This window comes from Schistocerca piceifrons, chromosome 6 (genome assembly GCF_021461385.2).
Source record: "Schistocerca piceifrons isolate TAMUIC-IGC-003096 chromosome 6, iqSchPice1.1, whole genome shotgun sequence".
Classification (NCBI taxonomy): Eukaryota; Metazoa; Arthropoda; class Insecta; order Orthoptera; family Acrididae; genus Schistocerca; species Schistocerca piceifrons.
The window spans coordinates 70,431,198-70,453,512 of NC_060143.1; positions in this window are offsets into that span (position 1 = coordinate 70,431,198).

A 22,315-nucleotide genomic window follows, 5' to 3' on the forward strand; every position below is an offset into this window, starting at 1 on the left:
GACTACTCTTTGTTGGCAGAACACTTAGAAGATACGACAAACCCACAAAAGATACACCCTACATTACACTTATTTGTCCTCTGCTGGAATATTGCTGCTCGGTGTGGGATCCTTACCAAGTAGGATTGACGGAGGACATCGAAAAAGTGCAAAGAAGGGCAGCTCGTTTCGTGTTAACGCGCAAAAGGCGTGAGAGTGTCACTGATATGATACGCGAACTGGGGTGGCAGTCGCTGAAACAAAGGCGGTTTTCTTTGCGGCGAGATCTATTTACAAAATTTCAATCACCAACTTTCTCTTTCGAGTGCAAAAATACTTTGTTGACACCCACCTACGTAGGGAGCAATGATCATCATAACAAAATAAGAGAAATCAGAGCTCGAACAGAAAGATTTAGGTGGTCCTTTTTCCCACGCGCCATTCAAGAATGGAATGGTAGAGCTGTAGTATGAAAATGGTTCGATGATCCCTCTGCCAGGCAGTTAAGTGTGAATTGAAGAGTAACCATGCAGGTGTAGGTGTAGGTACTCCCTAGAAGCCTTGACTTTGTCGTGTGCTATCGAGTGCTTGCATGTATTTGGTCTAGCAGTTAAGAATTAATAACCACACCTGAAATAGTTACTCGCTCCCCGCTGGCTCTCGGTAACACCTGTAATGTCAAGTGCTGTGACGTATGCACCACAGCCTCTCTTTCTCATGGGCCTCGCTTGAGGACGGTGTGGTGACATGCACTCAAGACTAGGAGTGCAGGGTCGCCAGATTAATACTGAATTTTATTATGTACTGATAGTTAATTGTAGGGTTGGGTTGGGTTGTTTCGGGAAGGAGACCAGACAGCGAGGTCATCGGTCTCATCGGATTAGGGAAGGATGGGGAAGGAAATCGGCTGTGCCCTTTCAGAGGAACCATCCCGGCATTTGCCTTGAGTGATTTAGGGAAATCACGGAAAACCTAAATCAGGATGGCCGGACGCGGGATTGAACCGTCGTCCTCCCGAATGCGAGACATACTTAATTGTATAAACAATCAAAATTAGCTAGAATGCCATCACCATACAAGCCAGTTTAATATTGAATTTTACTATATACTCATACAAACAATCAAAATTAGCTAGAATGGTGCTTTAATTGTAATTGGTTGTTCAATGTGAACTTAGCATTTTCTTCCTAAAAAGATTTCTTTGGAATAATATCAGTATTAAATATTTTTTCTTCTTTTAGATGCAGGCAAATCCTTAAACAAGAGTCTATAACTACATGAACCACCCACCAGCAGCTTTAACAAAACTAGTGGATCATGCCTTTGTCACCCTTTGTTCACCAGCATAATCTAGATAATATTCGCCGAATAATACACTCCTGGAAATGGAAAAAAGAACACATTGACACCGGTGTGTCAGACCCACCATACTTGCTCCGGACACTGCGAGAGGGCTGTACAAGCAATGATCACACGCACGGCACAGCGGACACACCAGGAACCGCGGTGTTGGCCGTCGAATGGCGCTAGCTGCGCAGCATTTGTGCACCGCCGCCGTCAGTGTCAGCCAGTTTGCCGTGGCATACGGAGCTCCATCGCAGTTTTTAACACTGGTAGCATGCCGCGACAGCGTGGACGTGAACCGTATGTGCAGTTGACGGACTTTGAGCGAGGGCGTATAGTGGGCATGCGGGAGGCCGGGTGGACGTACCGCCGAATTGCTCAACACGTGGGGCGTGAGGTCTCCACAGTACATCGATGTTGTCGCCAGTGGTCGGCGGAAGGTGCACGTGCCCGTCGACCTGGAACCGGACCGCAGCGACGCACGGATGCACGCCAAGACCGTAGGATCCTACGCAGTGCCGTAGGGGACCGCACCGCCACTTCCCAGCAAATTAGGGACACTGTTGCTCCTGGGGTATCGGCGAGGACCATTCGCAACCGTCTCCATGAAGCTGGGCTACGGTCCCGCACACCGTTAGGCCGTCTTCCGCTCACGCCCCAACATCGTGCAACCCGCCTCCACTGGTGTCGCGACAGGCGTGAATGGAGGGACGAATGGAGACGTGTCGTCTTCAGCGATGAGAGTCGCTTCTGCCTTGGTGCCAATGATGGTCGTATGCGTGTTTGGCGCCGTGCAGGTGAGCGCCACAATCAGGACTGCATACGACCGAGGCACACAGGGCCAACACCCGGCATCATGGTGTGGGGAGTGATCTCCTACACTGGCCGTACACCACTGGTGATCGTCGAGGGGACACTGAATAGTGCACGGTACATCTAAACCGTCATCGAACCCATCGTTCTACCATTCCTAGACCGGCAAGGGAACTTGCTGTTCCAACAGGACAATGCACGTCCGCATGTATCCCGTGCCACCCAACGTGCTCTAGAAGGTGTAAGTCAACTACCCTGGCCAGCAAGATCTCCGGATCTGTCCCCCATTGAGCATGTTTGGGACTGGATGAAGCGTCGTCTCACGCGGTCTGCACGTCCAGCACGAACGCTGGTCCAACTGAGGCGCCAGGTGGAAATGGCATGGCAAGCCATTCCACAGGACTACATCCAGCATCTCTACGATCGTCTCCATGGGAGAATAGCAGCCTGCATTGCTGCGAAAGGTGGATATACACTGTACTAGTGCCGACATTGTGCATGCTCTGTTGCCTGTGTCTATGTGCCTGTGGTTCTGTCAGTGTGATCATGTGATGTATCTGACCCCAGGAATGTGTCAATAAAGTTTCCCCTTCCTGGGACAATGAATTCACGGTGTTCTTATTTCAATTTCCAGGAGTGTATATGTTGACCAAGATGGTTCAAGTGGCTCTGAGCACTATGGGACTTAACATCTGAGGTCATCAGTCCCCTAGACTTAGAACTACTTAAAGCTAACTGATCTAAGGACATCACACACATCCATGCCCGAGGCAGGATTCGAACCTGCGACGGTAGCAGACGCGTGGTACCTGGACTGAAGCGCCTAGAACCACTCGGCCACAGCGGCTGGCGTTGACTAAGAGCAATGGATGGATACATCTTTGAGGATTGAACACTTTCATTATATTTTAGATATTACCTTTATTAACTTTAATAATCCACAAAGTTGAGACACAGTATATTATTCTTTACCATGTACGTTGCATGTGATGATACGGCTTTAGCCCGAAACACCAGGTGTGTATCAATAAAACAATAATTTTACAGCTGTCAGCGGTATTCTTCTTAACATCAAAACCATTCCAACAGCTGTAAGCGCTCGCCAGAATCTCCGTATTGTTGTATTCCATTGGATGACTGGTGCCGAGGGAAGATTCTGCGATAGCAGATTCCTTTAGCTGCTGTAAGCGTGTGTGGCGCTTATCCTCTGTGCGACGGTCCTCCACAGTCCTGATGGCATGACCAATGTTCGAAATGTCACAACCAAAAGGGATACAGTAGTCACCTCCCTAAAGCAAAACAAGATCATCGATTACAAACTACAAAACGGGTTTAATCTTATGTGGCGGGTGGAAGACACACTTCACACCGTGCTACCACAGAATGCGACCTGTCCTGTTGGAGACACTACCTAGTACGGCAAAAAGGCCAAACATGTGTGTCACCTTGATATTTTCGTTCTCCACTCTATTCGTGTTTGGTTGATTACACAACGTGTGTCTGATCTGTCTTTCACTACGACACTAGACGAAAGTCACTCTAAGGTGGATCTGCTCACTTAACAAACTGTCAGGATTTGAGATGATCTGGGTCCTATAAACCAAGGTACAGGGCACCCATTTTCGCTGAGCGAGATAGTGACAAATATCTGCCTTAATATACAAAAAGTGTAGGTTGGCTTCCTGTAAACAGTATATCCCAACATACATCAATCTTCCTCGTGACATACACACACCTCCACAGCGAAATGAATATTTTGATGGACTGTAGTCAAAAATTGTAAAATACTGTTTAAATTCTCTATTCTTTCAGGCTAAACAACAGAAGTATCACTTACATTATGTAAAAAAGCTGACCCCCAGTGCCCATCTTCCATTAAGAGAATGGCAGTTTATCATAGAAACTTTTCCAAGAACATACATTACGAATTTTGCTTTGGTCATTAATGAACTAAATTGTTCGTTAATTCGGATACTACATTCCGAGTTTTTTCATTGTAGATTGTGTCTCATAACCTCACTTTCTGTTGTCAGTACTGGGCTAAGTAAAGTGACCTTCCATTACTGTGAACACAACAATATTTGGCAGTGACATCACCAAGTGTTTCATCCTGTTTCACTGACGTCTAATTTGATGTTTATTCACAATGAGACCACGGAGCCCAATATAAAACAAAAACAGTTTGCCTCATCATTCTCCTGGATACAAACCCAATAAGAAAACTATCAGGATGTCGGAAAAAGAGTTTCATTTCATGCAACATTGAAATTCCATGACTGGAATTTCGACCGCAGTCTGTGGTAATTGTAGATGTAAATGTAAGGTGGTGGTGATAAGTTGGCGCCAGTGTAATTCAGAGGTGGAAACTATGCTTTAACGAAGGGTAGGATGCAGCTGTGAGAGACGCCTTACATACACTCACAGCTCAGTTGGAGGTGAGGTCAAGATGCTGTGTATGAGCAAGCTGTGCATGCAGCCCATTAAGCCAAATCAGTTACAAATGGATTCCACACATTTTGAATAAGCTGAGCATGTCACTAACACCAGCTTGTCCATTGTGTCAGTGGACCCTCGGAAATCACTGAAACAAAAAAAAAAAAAAGGCTCAGAGCACTATGGGACTTAACATCTGAGGTCATCAGTCCCCTAGAACTTAGAACTACCTAAACCTAACCAACCTAACGACATCACACACATCCATGCCCGAGGCAGGATTCGAACCTGCGACCGTAGCGGTCGCGCTGTTCCAGACTGAAGCGCCTAGAACCGCTCGGCAGCAATTTAAGTTGTTCTCTTAGGATCCTGCCTTAGCGCATCCTCAGAACTCATTAAAAAACCGCGGAAAAAGACCATATACTTGTGACAACAAGGAATACAACTGTTATTTCTGCTCCCAGACTGTCTTACAAATACGAAGATAAAAAAAAGAAAAAATAGAAGCATGCAGGAGGATGTGTACCTACAACTTGGCATTCCTAACAACAAGACCATGATCAACATATGCAGCCCTCAATGTTTTTATCACTTATCTTGGAATCTCCTGTAGGCTTTCACTGCTGATGCATCATTAAGTAACATTATGTTACAAGCAGTCATAATGTGTTTATGACAATAAATCTTCAATGTACCACTGTTCTGAAATGGCATACTGCCATAATGTGCAAGTTATACTACAAAAATAAGAAAATACGACCAGTTAAATATAGCGTCTTCCAAGTCGGCTGCACGCTTGGGGTTCTGAACACGTAATTTTGACGTCACTTTAGAGTAATCCGTCTGTATGTAACTTGCCTGTAGCTGTAATCTCTGCTCCAGGCCAAGCTTGACCTCTTGGATGAAGAGTGGAGCGTTGAAAGGTAGCAGTCTGACAGCTAACAGCACGAGAAGGCGACAGATGTGACTGGCCGTGTGTAAACAGAGGGTCAGCACGCAATGCCGGGTTGGTTAGCTAGGTCATGGGGCGACACGCGCGCCACCTGTAGCTGATCCCTGCAACTAGCGTCGTTTTGGCGCGTGACCTTCCTCGTCGTGTTGCTAGGACAACATGAGCGACTCTCATTAATATATTATCGCTGACGCGTTATCTGTGCGGGTAAAAATCAGAACAGCGACACTGTCGCTATATTGGGAGCTCATATCACGATAAAGCCGATAATTGTTCAGGATCATGCAAAATACATAATACGCCAATGTCAGCCTCTACGGTTTACTGTTTCGACACGTACATATGTGGAATTCTCATACTCCAAACTTTCTCTCTCACTTTAGTTACTGGGAAAAACAGTAATTGCAAAAACAATGAAAAAGTGACGTGTGTGTATACGGTGAAATTTGCGTAATTTGTATTGCAAATCTGTTATACTTTTTCCATATTTAACGTTCTGACAAAGACCTTCTACAAACATAAATTTAACTTTAAAAGCTCTAGATTCTAATGGAAACCTAGATCTAATAAGTTTCAGGGGGACACGTGTCCAACCACACTGATTTCCAAAATCGACTAACTCAAAATGACCATATCCATTTATTTTTGAAATACGTGTACAGTGAGTTTTAAACAGAAATGGGCTGCAATAAAGTATAGCAGCGTAGAAAGAGGCACTCAAAAAGGAGAGGAGAGTTTTTCTGTCAAAATATGGACAAAGATTTGAGGGAAATGCTGTCAGAGTGTATTGTAGAGTGTGCTGTACATTATGGTTCTGAAATGAGAAGCCGTCCACTGCTTATAAAAGCGGAAGCCTCACCGGTCCACGACAGTCAGTTTTACCCGTGACGAAGATGACGGAGGTAGTCATCGAAAGCTTGGGATTTTATCCAAATTTGACGCGGCAAGTAAACCGAGAACTTTTTATGTAGTTGATATCGATGGCCGACCTTCCCGATCAGCAACAGCCAATGATCAAAACATTGACACCATTTCACTACGGCTAGACGTGACACTACATTTGGTCCATATGCAGCCGAAATTTCACGGTGAATTTGTGCGCAGTTTAGACGTTTAGCCCACAAGAAGCGAAATGCCCTGCGTACTTCAACTTTGCAGAACATTTCCAATTGCTGCACCATTTCACTCTGACACTGTGATGCACCTGTTATTCGTACCACAGCAGAACTTTTCTACGAAGCACAGAACATGTACTGTTTCCTGACAACGTGCCACTCTTGTTGCGCAATGGTGTTAGTGTGGAAACCGAGCGAGGTGGCGCAGTGGCTAGCACAATGGATTCGCATTTGGGAGGACGACGGTTCAATCATGCGCCAGGCCATCCTCATTTAGGTTTTCCGTGATTGCCTTACATCGTTCCAGACAAATGCTGGGATGGTTCTTTTGAAACGGCAGGGCCGACTTCCTTCCACGTCCTTCCCTAATCCGATGAGACCGATGACCTCACTGTCTGGTCTCCTTCCTCAAACAACCTAACCTAACCCTTTAGTGTGGGACGACATGTGAAATTTACTTTTTGAAGTTCCCTTGCACCTCTGCGACTTTAGAAGGTGACTATATGAGAACTAGAACACATACAGATAATAGCAAGATTCACTGATGAGCCAAAACATTATGACCATATATTTAATAGCGTGTTGTTCCACTTTTCACACACAACACATCAGAGATTCTGCTGCGCATGGATTCTACAAATCCTTGACAGGATTCCAGGAGTCTGTGGCATCAAATGCCTATGCACAGGTCAAGCAATTCCCGCAAATTATGGGATGGCGGCTTACGGGCACGAATCTGCTGCCCTGATATGTGTTCCAATGGGTAAAGACCAGGCACATTTGCTGGCCAAGACAACAACGTGAGTTCACTATAATGCCCATCAAACCACATTAGCACGATTATGACTTTGCAACACTGACAAATATCCTGCTACAAGATGTCATCAGCAGGGGGAGACTTCAAACACGAAATGATGGAGGTGGTTTGCAACAATGTTCATGTACACCATGCTCATAAATGAAGGATAATTGCAGAATGTGGTGCCACACAACGTGGCACTACACAAAACTGGTGCTAATGGCATAAGCACATAGGGAACACACACGACACAGATCTTTAAGCCCATGGAATTGGTGATAAGTTGAGAAAACCGTCCCGAACCACATGTGCTACAAAACGCCACTGTTTCCTGCGCATGTACCCCGACATCAATATGGGATATGATAACCATGCACACGTACACAGACCGCACAACCGGTTGGCATACTCTGGATCAAATGGTCGAGCAGCTGCTGGCGTATAGCCAGCCTCCCATTCTTGCACCAGTGTCTGTCGGAGCTCCTGAAGTGTCCTAGGGTTTCTTTGAAGACTTGCAGCAATACGTCGACCGATAGCGTCTCAGACATGCTCGATGGGGCTTAGGTCTGGAGAACAGGCAGGTCTCTCCATTCGCCTGATACCTTCTGTGTCTCAAGGTTCTCCTACACGATGGCAGCTCGGTGGGGCCGTGCGTTATCATCCACCAGGAGGAAGGTGGGACCCACTGCACCTCTGAAAAGGCGGACATACTAGTGCAAAATCATGTCCCGTTACACCTGACCTGTTACAGTTCCTCTGTCAGAGACAAGCAGGGGTGTACGTGCACCACAATCATGATCCCACCCCACACCATAAAACCACGACCTCCATACAGGTCCCTTTCAAGGACACTAAGGGGTTGGTATGTGGATCTTGATTCACGCCAGATGAAAACCCGGTGAGAATCACTGTTCAGACTATACCTAGACTCGTCTGTGAACATAACCTGGGACCACTGTTCCAATGACCATGTACTGTGTTCTTGGCACCAGGCTTTACAGGCTCCCCTGTGACCAGGGGTCAGTGGAATGCACCTTGCAGGTCTCCAGGCGAATAAACCATCTCTGTTCAGTCGTGTGTAGACTGTGTGTCTGGAGACAACTGTTCCAGTGGCTGCAGTAAGGTCCTGAGCAAGGCTACCTGCAGTACTCCATGGTCGTCTGCGGGCACTGATGGTCAGATATCGGTCTTCTTGTGGTGTTGTACACTGTGGACGTCCGGTACTGTAGCGCCTGGACACGTTTCCTGTCTGCTGGAATCGTTGCCATAATCATGAGATCACACTTTGTGGTACAGGCAGGGCCTGTGCTACGACCTGCTGTGTTTGACTAGCCTCCAGTCGCCCTAATATTCTACCCCTCATAACGTCATCAATATGTGTTCTTTGAGTCATTTTCAACACAAAGTCACAATTAGCACGTCTGAAAATGTCTGCACACTTACTCGTTGCACTGTACTCCGACATGCACCAACACACTTCTGCGTATGTGGACTGTTGCCAGCGCCACCGTGCGACGACCGCAGGTCAAATGCACCGCGTGGTCATATCCCGAGGTGTTTCAAACCCTCAAACCGCCCACCAGAGCGTTGTTTCAACATGTATCACCATTATCCTTAATTTATGAGCATGAGTGTAGTTCACTGCTGTCATGCTGTTTTTGATTACCACCACGGAACCCAGCTCAGTGTACTCCATAGCAGCCCGCATCTCGTGGTCGTGCGGTAGCGTTCTCGCTTCCCTCGCCCGGGTTCCCGGGTTCGATTCCCGGCGGGGTCGGGGATTTTCTCTGCCTCGTGATGGCTGGGTGTTGTGTGGTGTCCTTAGGTTAGTTAGGTTTAAGTAGTTCTAAGTTCTAGGGGACTGATGACCATAGATGTTAAGTCCCATAGTGCTCACAAGGGAACCTCCCCATGGCTTCCCCCTCAGATTTAGTTATAAGTTGGCACAGTGGATAGGCCTTGAAAAACTGAACACAGATGAATCGAGAAAACAGGAAGAAGTTGTGTGGAACTACGAAGAAATAAGCAAAATATACAAACTGAGTAGTCCATGCGCAAGATAAGCAACATCCAGGATACTGAGAGCTCAAGAGCGCCGTGTTCCCGTGGTTAGCGTGAGCAGCTGTGGAACGAGAGGTCCTTGGTTCAAGTCTTCTGTGGAGTGAAAAGTTTACTTTATTTATTTTCGCAAAGTTATGATCTGTCCGTTCGTTCATTGACGTCTCTGTTCACTGTAATAAGTTTAGTGTCTGTGTTTTGCGACCGCACCGCAAAACCGTGCGATTAGTAGACGAAAGGACGTGCCTCTTCAATGGGAACCGAAAACATTTGATCGCAAGGTCATAGGTCAACCGATTCCTCCACAGGAAAACACGTCAAATATATTCTATACGACACAGGTGACGGCATATGCGTCACATGACAGGAATATGTTGTCGACCCACCTAACTTGTACACTTGGCCAATGGGTTATAAGATTCTTCTACCTTGCCCGATTTAGGTTTTCTTGTGGATGTGATAATCACCCCCCAAAAAAAGTGATGAAAACATAAGAGTTTGTGACATAAACTGTAAATAAAAAATTAAAATTTTCAACCGAGGGAAGACTTGAACCAATGACCTCTCGTTTCGCATCTGCTCACGCAAACCACGGAACCACGGCTCCCCTGAGCGGAGCTCCTCCTTGATGCTATATATGTTGCACATGGACTACTCAGTTTGTATATTTTGCTTATTTTTTCACACTTCCACACAACTTCTTCCTGTTTTCTCGATTGATCTGTGTCCAGATTTCAAGGGCTATCCACTGTGCCAACTTATAATTAAATCTGAGGGGGGTGCGATGGGGAGGTTCCCTTGTCAGAGCCATTTGAACCATTTGAACTCCATAGCATAATTCAGTCCTCACCGACCTGTATCTGTTGCGCATTGCATGTTTCGTGCAGCCATTCGCCTCGATAACGGCGTGTAAGGACCCAGCGTGTCACAAGAAGTGCGATTTATCCGACAGGCGACGCGCTTCTACTGATCTACGGTGAAACCTCAGCGATATCGTGCCCACTGCAGTCATAACCGACGATGTCGTAGGGTCAACACGAGAACACATTGGGGTTGTGTGATGTAGAGCTCCATGTACAACAATGGCCTTTGAACGGTGTGCTCCGAAACTCTTGTGCCTGCACCAGCATTGTACTCTGCTCGCTGCCTATCCTGGATTACACAGTGGGGGTCCTCCAACCTCTACGTTTTGTGATGACACTTCGTCCTCCAGTATCATACGGTCAACTCGTTGTTTCACCATCCTTCAACCACTTTCCATAGGTGTTCACGACAGTAGTACGCCAACAGGCGACCAGCTTCGCCATTTCAGAGATTCTCGTTTTCAGCCACCGCACCACAACTATGTGACCTTTATCAAAGTCGCTTTTATCAGTGGATGTCTACATTTGTAGCCCGTATCTTCGCTATAATTACTGACCATTAGTCCCTCTTTTGTTTCAGTTTGTTCCGTATTGCTTCACGCGCCCGCAACACCACCAGGACGCAATGCAGCCTCTCTGTGGACAGTGATCATAATGTTTTGGTCCAGCATTGCATTGTGAACTGAGCACCTCTCCAGGTTTTTGTCTCACATGAGAGATCCTCAAAATCGGCACCATTTGTGGCAATATGACAGACAACTCTTGCCATACAAGTTCCAACACGTAATGGTCGACAACGGCGGATGTATTAATCAACCTTCCTTACAACTGTTCCAAATGAAATGATAGTGGAAGTAGGAACACACAATCTTTGACATAACCCCATAAGAAGAAATCACATGGAATTAGGTTATCATGGAGACCACTGAAGAAGATGAGAGTGATGATGGGAAGCATGTACAACACAAGATTGAGGCAGTTTGGCATTGAGGTAATCACTAACATCTGAAAGGAAGAGCAGTGGAGCACTGTCTTGTTGCAATTGTGCTGTAATTGTGACATAAGCCATTGCTGCAGCATATCCAAATACACAAAACCAGTCGCAGTGTTCTCCGTAAAGGAAATGGTATATCAGCTCTTAAAGAGGACATGACTGAAAAGACGTTAGCTTTAGGTGGATCAAGAATGTTTTTCACGATCTGGTGTGGATGTTTTGTGGCCCAGGCACGCGCCTTATGAGGATTCACGCTTCCAGGCACATTGAAAACCAATTTCTGTCAAAAGCCCTGTTTTTCCGGTAGTCACTGCAAGTCATTGCTAAAGTCAGAACGAAGTTCATTGTCCAGAGTAGTCAGCGCATGTAACAACTGCAGCTGCTATGGTTTTACCAAAGAGATAGAATACCGCAGGCAGGCAACACTGCGATCAGAGTGAAGAAAACACAACAAGCCTCCGCCATGTTTTCGGAAGTCAAAAGAAAGGGGCGTGGTGCGTGACAGTGACAAGAAATTACGAAATTGCGACTGTTAGCCTTTATTAACAATATTATCTCCCAGTATAGTGCACTAACACTTTATAAACGCCGTTTCTTGATAGTGTTAGTAACTTTCATTTAAACTGTAACCCCAGCTGGCTACGAGCAGAGTATTTACAAGCAAAATATACCATCTGTAAACTTTAGTTAATGATCCATTTCGTATGATTTAGTACACCCTCTTCCACAGAAAACTTTCGCAAAATAACATCATTCAGAAACGAACGTTCTACAGAAAGATTACGTTAATTTCGATTGTATGTAGCATTCATTTCACATTCAATGTAAAAATTGTATTGCACTAAGAAGGGAAGCTCCCCATCACACCGCCCTCAGGTTTAGTGGTAAAATGGCCCAGAGAACAGCCCGTCAAAAACTGAACACAGATCAAGCATGAATACAGGAAAAAGGCGCGTTGCACTGTGAAGAAAGAAGCAAAATAGAAATAGTAAACGGTCGAAACTCAACATGTGCAACATCGAGCGAATCGGACGTATCACGGCGTCATTGTTGGGTGATCACGGTGTTGGACTGCAAAGTGGGAGATCCATGTTCAACTCTAATTCGTCTCCCACATTTGTTTTCACTTAACTATGAACTTTCTGTGCTGTCACAGACGTGTCTGTTCTCCTTCTGTAGTCTTGGTAATTGTCATGCTATACATAGCTTATGGAATATGAGTCATGTGGTAAGAATATATTACCGTCGCAAGTAAATGTGACGAATAGTGAGAACAGGCGAGAAGCCGCATAGATCTCTAACATAAATGAAAGCAACAAATAAACTGGTATGAACTATGTTACAATCAAGGAATACAAGAGTCAAAAACTCCAAAACGGAAAGCAAGAGTCTTAACCTGTGGTACTTGTCTAGAACAAATACGGCGTACATAGGTCTAGCGAACCCTTCCTCACATCTCGCTTTGCAAATGGGCGCTACGCCACGACACGGATACAAATTTGAATACAGCGAAGAGACACGGACCGTTCATAACACAAATATCTCATGAAATAAGCGTGAAACGAAAAAACTACTAAGAACGAAACCCATCTAGCTTGAAGGGGGAAACCAGATGGCGCTTTGGTTGGCCCGCTAGATGGAGCTGCCATAAGTCAAACGGATATCAACTGCGTTCTTTAAAAATAGGAACCCCCATTTTTTATTACATATTCGTGTATTACGTAAAGAAATATGAATGTTTTAGTTGGACCACTTTCTTCGCTTTGTGATAGATGGCGCTGTAATAGTCACAAACGTATAAGTACGTGGTATCACGTAACATTCCGCCAGTGCGGACGGTATTTGCTTCGTGATACATTATCCGTGTTAAAATGGACAGTTTACCAATTGCGGAAAATGTCGATATGGTGTTGATGTATGGCTATTGTGATCAAAATGCCCAACGGGCGTGTGCTGCTCGGTATCCTGGACGACATCATCCAAGTGACCGGACCGTTCGCCGGATAGTTAAGTTATTTAAGGAAACAGGAAGTGTTCAGCCACATGTGAAACGTCAACCACGACCTGCAACAAATGATGATAATCCGCACATCAGTAGCAGACAAATTGCGCGAGAATTGGGAATCTCAAAAAAACGTCGGTGTTGAGAATGCTACATCTTTCGATTCACCCGTACCATATTTCTATGCACCAGGAATTGCATGGCGACGACTTTGAACGTCGTGTACAGTTCTGCCACTGGGCACAACAGAAATTACAGGACGATGACAGATTTTTTGCACGCGTTCTATTTAGCGACGAAGCGTCATTCAGCAACAGCGGTAACGTAAACCGGCATAATATTCACTATTGGGCAACGGAAAATCCACGATGGCTGCGACAAGCGGAACATCAGCGACCTTGGAGGGTTAATGTATGGTGCGGCATTATGGGAGGAAGGATAATTGGCCCCCATTTTATCATGGCAATCTAAATGGTGCAATGTATGCTGATTTCCTACCTAATGTTCTACCGATGTTACTACAAGATGTTTCACTGCATGACAGAATGGCGATGTACTTCCAACATGATGGATGTCCGGCACATAGCTCGCGTGCGGTTGAAGCGGTATTGAAGAGCATATTTCATGACAGGTGGATTGGTCGTCGAAGCACCCGCACCTTCACCGGATCTGACGTCCCCGGATTTCTTTCTGTGGGGAAAGTTGAAGGATATTTGCTATCGTGATCCACCGACAACGCCTGACAACATGCGTCAGCGCATTGTCAATGCATGTGCGAACATTACGGAAGGCGAACTACTCGCTGTTCAGAGGAATGTCGTTACACGTATTAACAAATGCATTGAGGTTGACAGACATAATTTTGAGCATTTATTGTATTAATTACAGGTAATCATGCCGTAACAGCATGCGTTCTCAGAAGTGATAAGTTCACAAAGGTACATCTATCACAACCGAAATAAAATGTTCAAACGCACCTACGTTCTGTATTTTAATTTGAAAAATCTACCTGTTAGCAACTGTTCGTCTAAAATTGTGAGACATATGTTTGTGACAATTACAGCGCCATCTATCACAAAGCGAAAAGAAGTGTTCCAACTAAAACATTCAAATTTCTTTACGTAGCCTACTACACGAATATGTAATAAAAATGGGGGTTCCTATTTAAAAAACGCAGCTGATATCCGTTTGACCTATGGCAGCGCCACCTAGCAGGCCAACCATCGAGCCATTTGGTTTTCCCCTTCAAGCTAGACAAGTTTCGTTCTTTGTAGTTTTTTCGTTTGACGCTTATTTCGTGAGTTATTTGGCCCGGTCACGATCAATGGACCACCCTGTATACAGTACAATACTGTAGGTCTTTTGTACGGAAATCTGCAAGAAATTGTCCATCTGTATTGAGCCTCGCTCGATGTTATACATATTGAGCTTGGACCGTTCTTTGTTTCGATTTTGCTTCGTTTTTCACGGTACAGTACACCTTCTTCCTGTTTTCATGCTCGATCTATGTTCAGTTTATGACGACCTATCCACTGGGTCATCTTACTAATAAATTGAGGGGTCTGCGGTGGAGAGTGTCCCTTGCACGCAGGGAGACATTGCCCCACGGAGCAGGTATATTACGATCCAAGCCACGCAGGCAATCGAATATGGAATGAAGTTTTTGGTTGATCGTAAGTTTATTAAAGTAATGTCCAATATACTACCGTGTCTTTCTCATAAATCGGGTTACTCGGCTTACATAGAGTCGAATTTTGCAGTCATCTAGTCGATCCTCTCACGTTTTTCGCACTTCATTTGTGATATATGTACGTAACTGAATCGTAACACTTGAATACTTGCCCGTTATCTAGTACACGTTTCCTTAATTTAACATGCAGTTTTAGTTTTTATGACGAAAAGTGCGGTTAAATAAGGTGCGAATAGTAAACAATAGGCTTTGCTGCAGGCCCATCTCTAAATAAGGGGCGAATAGTAAACAATAGGCTTTGCTGCAGGCCCATCTCAGCACAACCAAGATTTGAGAGAAGAGGGTGGGGGAGGGGGAGAAGAGGGCGGGGGAGGGGGAGAGAGGACGTTGCCCAATATCACACTTTAGGTCCATGACTACCCTTCTGCATTAAGATTTCTAAAATGCTGTTCCGATTAATTATTAGCTTGCACATTATACCTTATCGGCAGTTAACATTTAAAATAATGTAACTACGTGTTGTTGATCCAAACCTTGGAAAAAGACTATCCATATATAAAATGATACTAAGATTGATACACAGAGTAATTTGCAGTTCATACTTTGCATATAAAACGCTTGTTTTTTAATTTGAAACCATAATTTAATACAAATAACTCTGTTCACAGGGAATTACAGATTTTTCCGCCTGTAATCCATACTTTCTAATGTGAAATTATACTCCATTTAGTTTCCAGAGAGCAACAAAAAAAGTTATTGAAGCAATTGCTATTGCAACTGTCAAAAATTAATCATACAAAAAAGACTTAATCGACCATACCCTCTAACAAACAACGAAGTTTTCTGTCACAAAGAAGTTTACGATCTTATGCTCCTCATGTTTCTGAAATGTTACAAAGTATGATGCAGGCCTTTGTTAGCTTCTCCTTCGTCACAAAATTCTCGGAATATCATGTGCTTAGAAGAACTTGGATGAAACAAGCTTTACTACACAAGTAAACAAACACGTCGCTGTACATAAAACACAGCACACTTACAGAACACAATATGTAAGAATATTTACACCACTCTTCAATCTTTTTTCTAGATATGTGAGTACATTTATATTCTGAGCACACAACAGGCACGATTCTGTAAAGAAGTGCAGCAACTATGTAGCTTACAAAACTATATACGAACACTCTAGCTTTCAAAACGACCGCAGAATGATTTCTCGAAACATGGCAACTATTAGTACGGCGTGGCACCGCAGGGAGCGCTGAATAACACCTACAGCCTATGTATTCTTTACCACTTTGGGTTTTACACGCAGACGTTTGTGCGAATGCAGCAGAGAGCTGAGTGCGGTACCTACAGTTCTTTGTCCGCACATGTTGTCGATTTCTTTGGACACATAGAAGCCAGCTTCACTGAATATGTTGTAGCACACATGCATGGTTTTGTCTGTTGCAGCATGTACCTGATATTTGGTAAGAAGCTGTGGCTGACTCGCATTTAGCGGATTCAAGGACACAAAATGCATGCATCGCTCCACTATACTTCATGTTCTGATATGACTGCCCCTAGTGGTGAGCTCTGCAACTATTCAACGGGGCTTATCACGAATCGAAAGTTGGCGAGGTGCTCTATCCGCTGTTATTGTCTATTTTCTTCATGTCTTGTAGTTTCCATGCAGTTGTCTTCTTAAACCCTGATGGTTCTTATGTATAACCCTGTATTCTAGGGGACAGGTTGGAACCTCAAGCTGACGTATCAACACTAACATCTGTTTTTAAATTATTCTAGAGTGTTACGTCATGTAAATGGCGGTCTGAAGGCTAGACGGAATATAGTCAAATTCGGGATGCGTGCTATAGCCATTTGCAAGTGATTAGCAAGTGATTCAGAACATCTTTGTTACGGTACAGACCTGCAACAAAGCACAATGCCACAAGGAAGGGGAAGTATTGTATATCTCAGGCCAACGAGGAAAATCGTAGTCTGTTTATCTTCGCCAGCATTATCTTTAGATTTACAAGTATTTACCGACTTCCAAATTAGCAAACTGTGTCAATGACAGATAAGCGCTCCCATGTATGCAGTGAGTAAGACATCTGGAAGCTAATGCATTAGTTAGTTTACAATGTGAAGTAACTGCATACTAACAAGGCTTGACTAAACATGGCGAGACTGGGAGATGCCTCGTGTAAACCCAGCGAGTGTGTTTCAACAGCCACTCAAAGGATCTGTGGTATCATCTCAGACCATAGATAAGATACGCAACACATGATGTCATTATAATGAAACCAATATCTCGATCAGATGCAGTTGTAGGCGTCTTAAGGAATGAACCGAAGACTGAAGTTTTGAACACCTCAGTGGTTTACAAAGCACGATCATGTTGGAGGTGGTATGTCATTGCCTTCCTCTCACCTTTGAACTAACTTCAAGCTATTCATATAGTTACATCACGGCACTGTAACGTCACGGAGCACGGAGTGTTCGCATTGACCATCAGGTCATGTCACGTCAAGTCAGTTTAAGTCACCTGATTTCAACTTGCATAGCTGTCCTCAACTATTTTCTGTCTGTAATAAATAACAAGAAATAACAAAGAACGTATAACAACTGATATCAATCATGAAAACCACAACCTAACAAAAGTGACACAAAACGAAGTATGGAAGACGGCATGACTGTGTATCGGGAGGAAATGGACATTGGTGTCACGTGGTCAACAATGTACAACATTAGCTGTCAAAATTTTGTTCATGAGGAACTATGACGGTGTCGTAAAGTGACGTTTCGTGGCCCATGAGAAAGACAGGCTGTGAGGCGTACGACACAGCACGTGACACTACAGGTCTTACGAGTGCCGGCAACTGTCTCCGGTGGGGAGCGAGTAACTATTTCAGCCGAGTTGAATAATTCTTGACTGCGCGTTTAAATGCATGCAAGCCCTCTCAAGCACACGACAAAGTTAAGACCTATAGTGGGCACCTTTTCAGTTACATATTGATTTTCTATGGACACTGCACAGATCCGAGTGTTTACGAAGTGTGGTGTAAAAAAAGCCGACTAGTGTGACGTCAGAAAGTCGTTGCAGGGTCCGTATTTCTCGTGGGCCCTGATTGTTATGACGCGACGTGATGTGACGCCCAGTGCGAACTGACCTTTACCATTTGACTCCAAATCAGGCGCGCTCGTCATTTTTCACATCATCATTGACAGAGTGGGAAGAAGTATTAAATTAACGGAGAACTTCGGATTTATAGTACGGCACTTTACCACTGAGTCACCGATCCACGCTAAATGATTGCATCTGTGATATTCTACTCGAGAAACATTTTTTCGTCTGTAAATATCACAAACTTATTCATAGAGATATTTTAGATTCTATTCCTTTTTGCATTAAAGGAATGTTTATGCCCATAAATCGGCCTGCCAACAGTATAAAGGGAGATATGTCACATATTAATTACGTTGTCTTTCGTTTATTTTTTTTACAAAATGAACAATACCAGTAACAGTTTTCGATCTGTTAAAGTACGAAGGAATGTTTTAACTCTTGCCTTGAAAATGGAGGAAAGTTCGACATCATAAAAAGCTCCGTTGGAAGCATTTTTATCGTAAATGTTTTGATATCGAGATCTTTGGTGTTGGATGTGCCAGCAATATAAAAATATATATAAAAAACGAAATAATTTTTTTTAAAATCAATTGGTAACTGCATTCTCATTTGCTTAATTAAACATGTTTGCAGAACTGAATGAAACTGGCGAGACTTTTATGTCATATGCAGTTTGTTCTGTCAAAAAACTGTCGTAAGTAGCTAGCCGTGAAATAAAAACTGCCGCAAGTAAAATATGTTTCGCTCATTAAATTTGGCCCAAAAAGATCACTAAACGTAAGGAATAACGCTCTCTAATGGAGATCCCGATGTTATCAAGAAGAAACCAAGGAAAAATACAAGACCACAGGCACCGCCAACGTAATGCAGCAGCTCTAGGTAAAGCGGAAGTACACGAGATCACTGTTCAATTACCAGCGATGACTGGGTTTGCCAAGATGAAGCACAGTCTCATACTGACAGCTTTACAAATGAAACTACGTATTTAGTTACTTAATGGCGCAACTGGAGCCACGATCTGTTGAAAACACCTGGGATTGGGTTGCCAGTTCCGAATCAGATAAATATTTATTAGTTGAAAAGAGACTCTTAACAGGCTTCCAGCAGAGTGAAGCGCGCCAAATAAAAAGCTTGGTTGGTGAACAGCAGTTCAGAGTCACAGCGCACTTTTTCGGCTCCATACCATGTGAAAATCAGAACTTGTTTATCTCCTGCACTGTTTCTTTCATATACATTTTACAATTTTTCAGTAGTTAATGCATAATACCTTCTAAACAATTTGCAAGTATTTTGAACAGTTTAGGATGTAATAGCGATTATAAAAAAACAATAATAAAAATGAAGCACAAAACTTCCTAAAACTTGAAATTCAGGCACCATTGAATCCCACAATACATGTGAAGGAGACAAAATTTTTTAAGAGATATGTATAACGTGACGGCTGAGATACTAATCCTATTCCACACATTAAGTATATTAATCAGATAAGTACTTTAAACATAGCTGCGGTACAGCAACGGTTCCACGTAAATCAGACTAAGAGCAGCCGACCAGTTGCGAAGGATAAAGTAATCTTTACCTAGGTTTCAATAGATATAAATCTATCTTCTTCAGAAGACGGCAGTATTATAACAACATGAAGTGATATGTCCTTATCGTTTAGGCAAACATCTGCATAGTTACATTAATCATATAAAATATAGCCCTGAAAACAGGGTTTGTCAGACAAATAAAATAGGTACATAGAAGTTGCAGAGCGCCTAAGCGCTTAGGCGCTCTGCAACTTCTATGTACCTATTTTATTTGTCTGACAAACCCTGTTTTCAGGGCTATATTTTATATGATTAATGTAACTATGCAGATGTTTGCCTAAACGATAAGGACATATCACTTCATGTTGTTATAATACTGCCGTCTTCTGAAGAAGATAGATTTATATCTATTGAAACCTAGGTAAAGATTACTTTATCCTTCGCAACTGGTCGGCTGCTCTTAGTCTGATTTAATCAGATAAATATTATTATATCTTACATCAACATTTTTAGAATATTTTTCCTAATTAAAATTTTTATTTCTCTGTAATTTAGTTGAAAGTGCAAAAAGCTATAGGTCTACTAGATAGATATAGACAACTGCAAGTTACAGAAGAAAAGAGAGCAATGCATTATAAAATTAAGGTGATATGTGTACCTAAATTGCGATACAAGCTGCGGCAAATTACGAATGAAGATCTGAGTCCTATTAAAATGTGCCTCAGAACATTCCTGAAGCATAGTCTTCATTTCACTGCATTTCTTCATCTTCAAGCTTTTTCCTGGCGTTCCTTTTAGCACTCCTTCCTTCTTTGTCGAGTGCATATTAATTATATTTATGTCCACAAGCTTCAGCAAAGGAAACTATCGAAATACTCTTTGTGCCATGAGTTGGCTATGAAGAATCATACATTTTACATAAATAAACATATAATTGCTTATAAGAAACTGTATTTGTCTAGCAATAGAATTCTACAGTTAACTGATCATTCTGCATAAAATTCTGGGGGTATTGTGATACAATTTCATAATCAATATTACTGGAGCATCTTCTTTGATAAAGAAAATGGTGAGATGTAAACAATGTAATGGCGTAAACCGTCTGGAAGTAACTGAACAACAAAGTAGCTGGAATGGTTTATCATACACTACAAACGGCATGAGTGCTAACATAAAAATTTCAATCGTGGGAGTTCCTTCCCCGAAGAACTGGTACAAGCCTCTTCTCAATAGCGTGGACTGCTTGGTTTGTAAATTGGTTACCCCTAAATTTTCTTTTATCAAAATATCTTGGCATGTAGCCATGTTGACTCCAGCAAATCAAAACTACATAGCAGCAAAGATGATCATTTACAGATGCTAAAAACCAGCACTGTTGCCAACATGCCCAAGATATGTCAAACATAATTGTTGGAAACAGAAGTTTAATAGCTCTTTTGTGAAAAGCTAATAGTTTTTTATCATTGAAATAAAGGGGGTGTGGTAGCGTACACGACACTAAACACTACGATATAGTGTATGGTAATCATTTTTCACTCTAAACCCAGTAATATGTAATCAGGAGAGACTACAGAATTTAATGAAATTATAAACAAATTCGATTTTTCGTCATTCTGAGGTATCCTGTATCCTTGTTGTTGTTGTTGTGGTCTTCAGTCCTGAGACTGGTTTGATGCAGCTCTCCATGCTACTCTATCCTGTGCAAGCTTCTTCATCTCCCAGTACCTACTGCAACCTACATCCTTCTGAATCTGCTTAGTGTATTCATCTCTTGGTCTCCCTCTACGATTTTTACCCTCCACGCTGCCCTCCAATGCTAAATTTGTGATCCCTTGATGCCTCAAAACATGTCCTACCAACCGATCCCTTCTTCTAGTCAAGTTGTGCCACAAACTTCTCTTCTCCCCAATCCTATTCAATACCTCCTCATTAGTTACGTGATCTATCCACCTTATCTTCAGCATTCTTCTGTAGCACCACATTTCGAAAGCTTCTATTCTCTTCTTGTCCAAACTGGTTATCGTCCATGTTTCACTTTCATACATGGCTTCACTCCATACAAATACTTTCAGAAACGACTTCCTGACAATTAAATCTATACTCAATGTTAACAAATTTCTCTTCTTCAGAAACGATTTCCTTGCCATTGCTAGTCTACATTTTATATCCTCTCTACATCGACCATCATCAGTTATTTTACCCCCCAAATAGCAAAACTCCTTTACTACTTTAAGTGTCTCATTTCCTAATCTAATCCCCTCAGCATCACCCGATTTAATTTGACTACATTCCATTATCCTCGTTTTGCTTTTGTATCCTTAAGCGATCTAAAATCTTCTCATCTGTTACTAAAAATTACTAAATTAAAACATTATGGTTGGATAAACTTCTACATCTACACACAGAGTGGCTATAATATTAAAGTTCCAGTTACAAAATAGAGTAGAAAAAGAATCACTGCACAGAATTACGTCAAATTTGAACGGATTGTTATCAAAGTAGGAGGAAAAAAAATTCAACGAAAATTTTCCTGCTAGACGGCATTGTAAGTGTCATAACACAAACGGGTGCGGCAATAAGCGACAGAGGAATCGCAATACCGTCGCTATGTTGTGAGTTACACATTAAACCA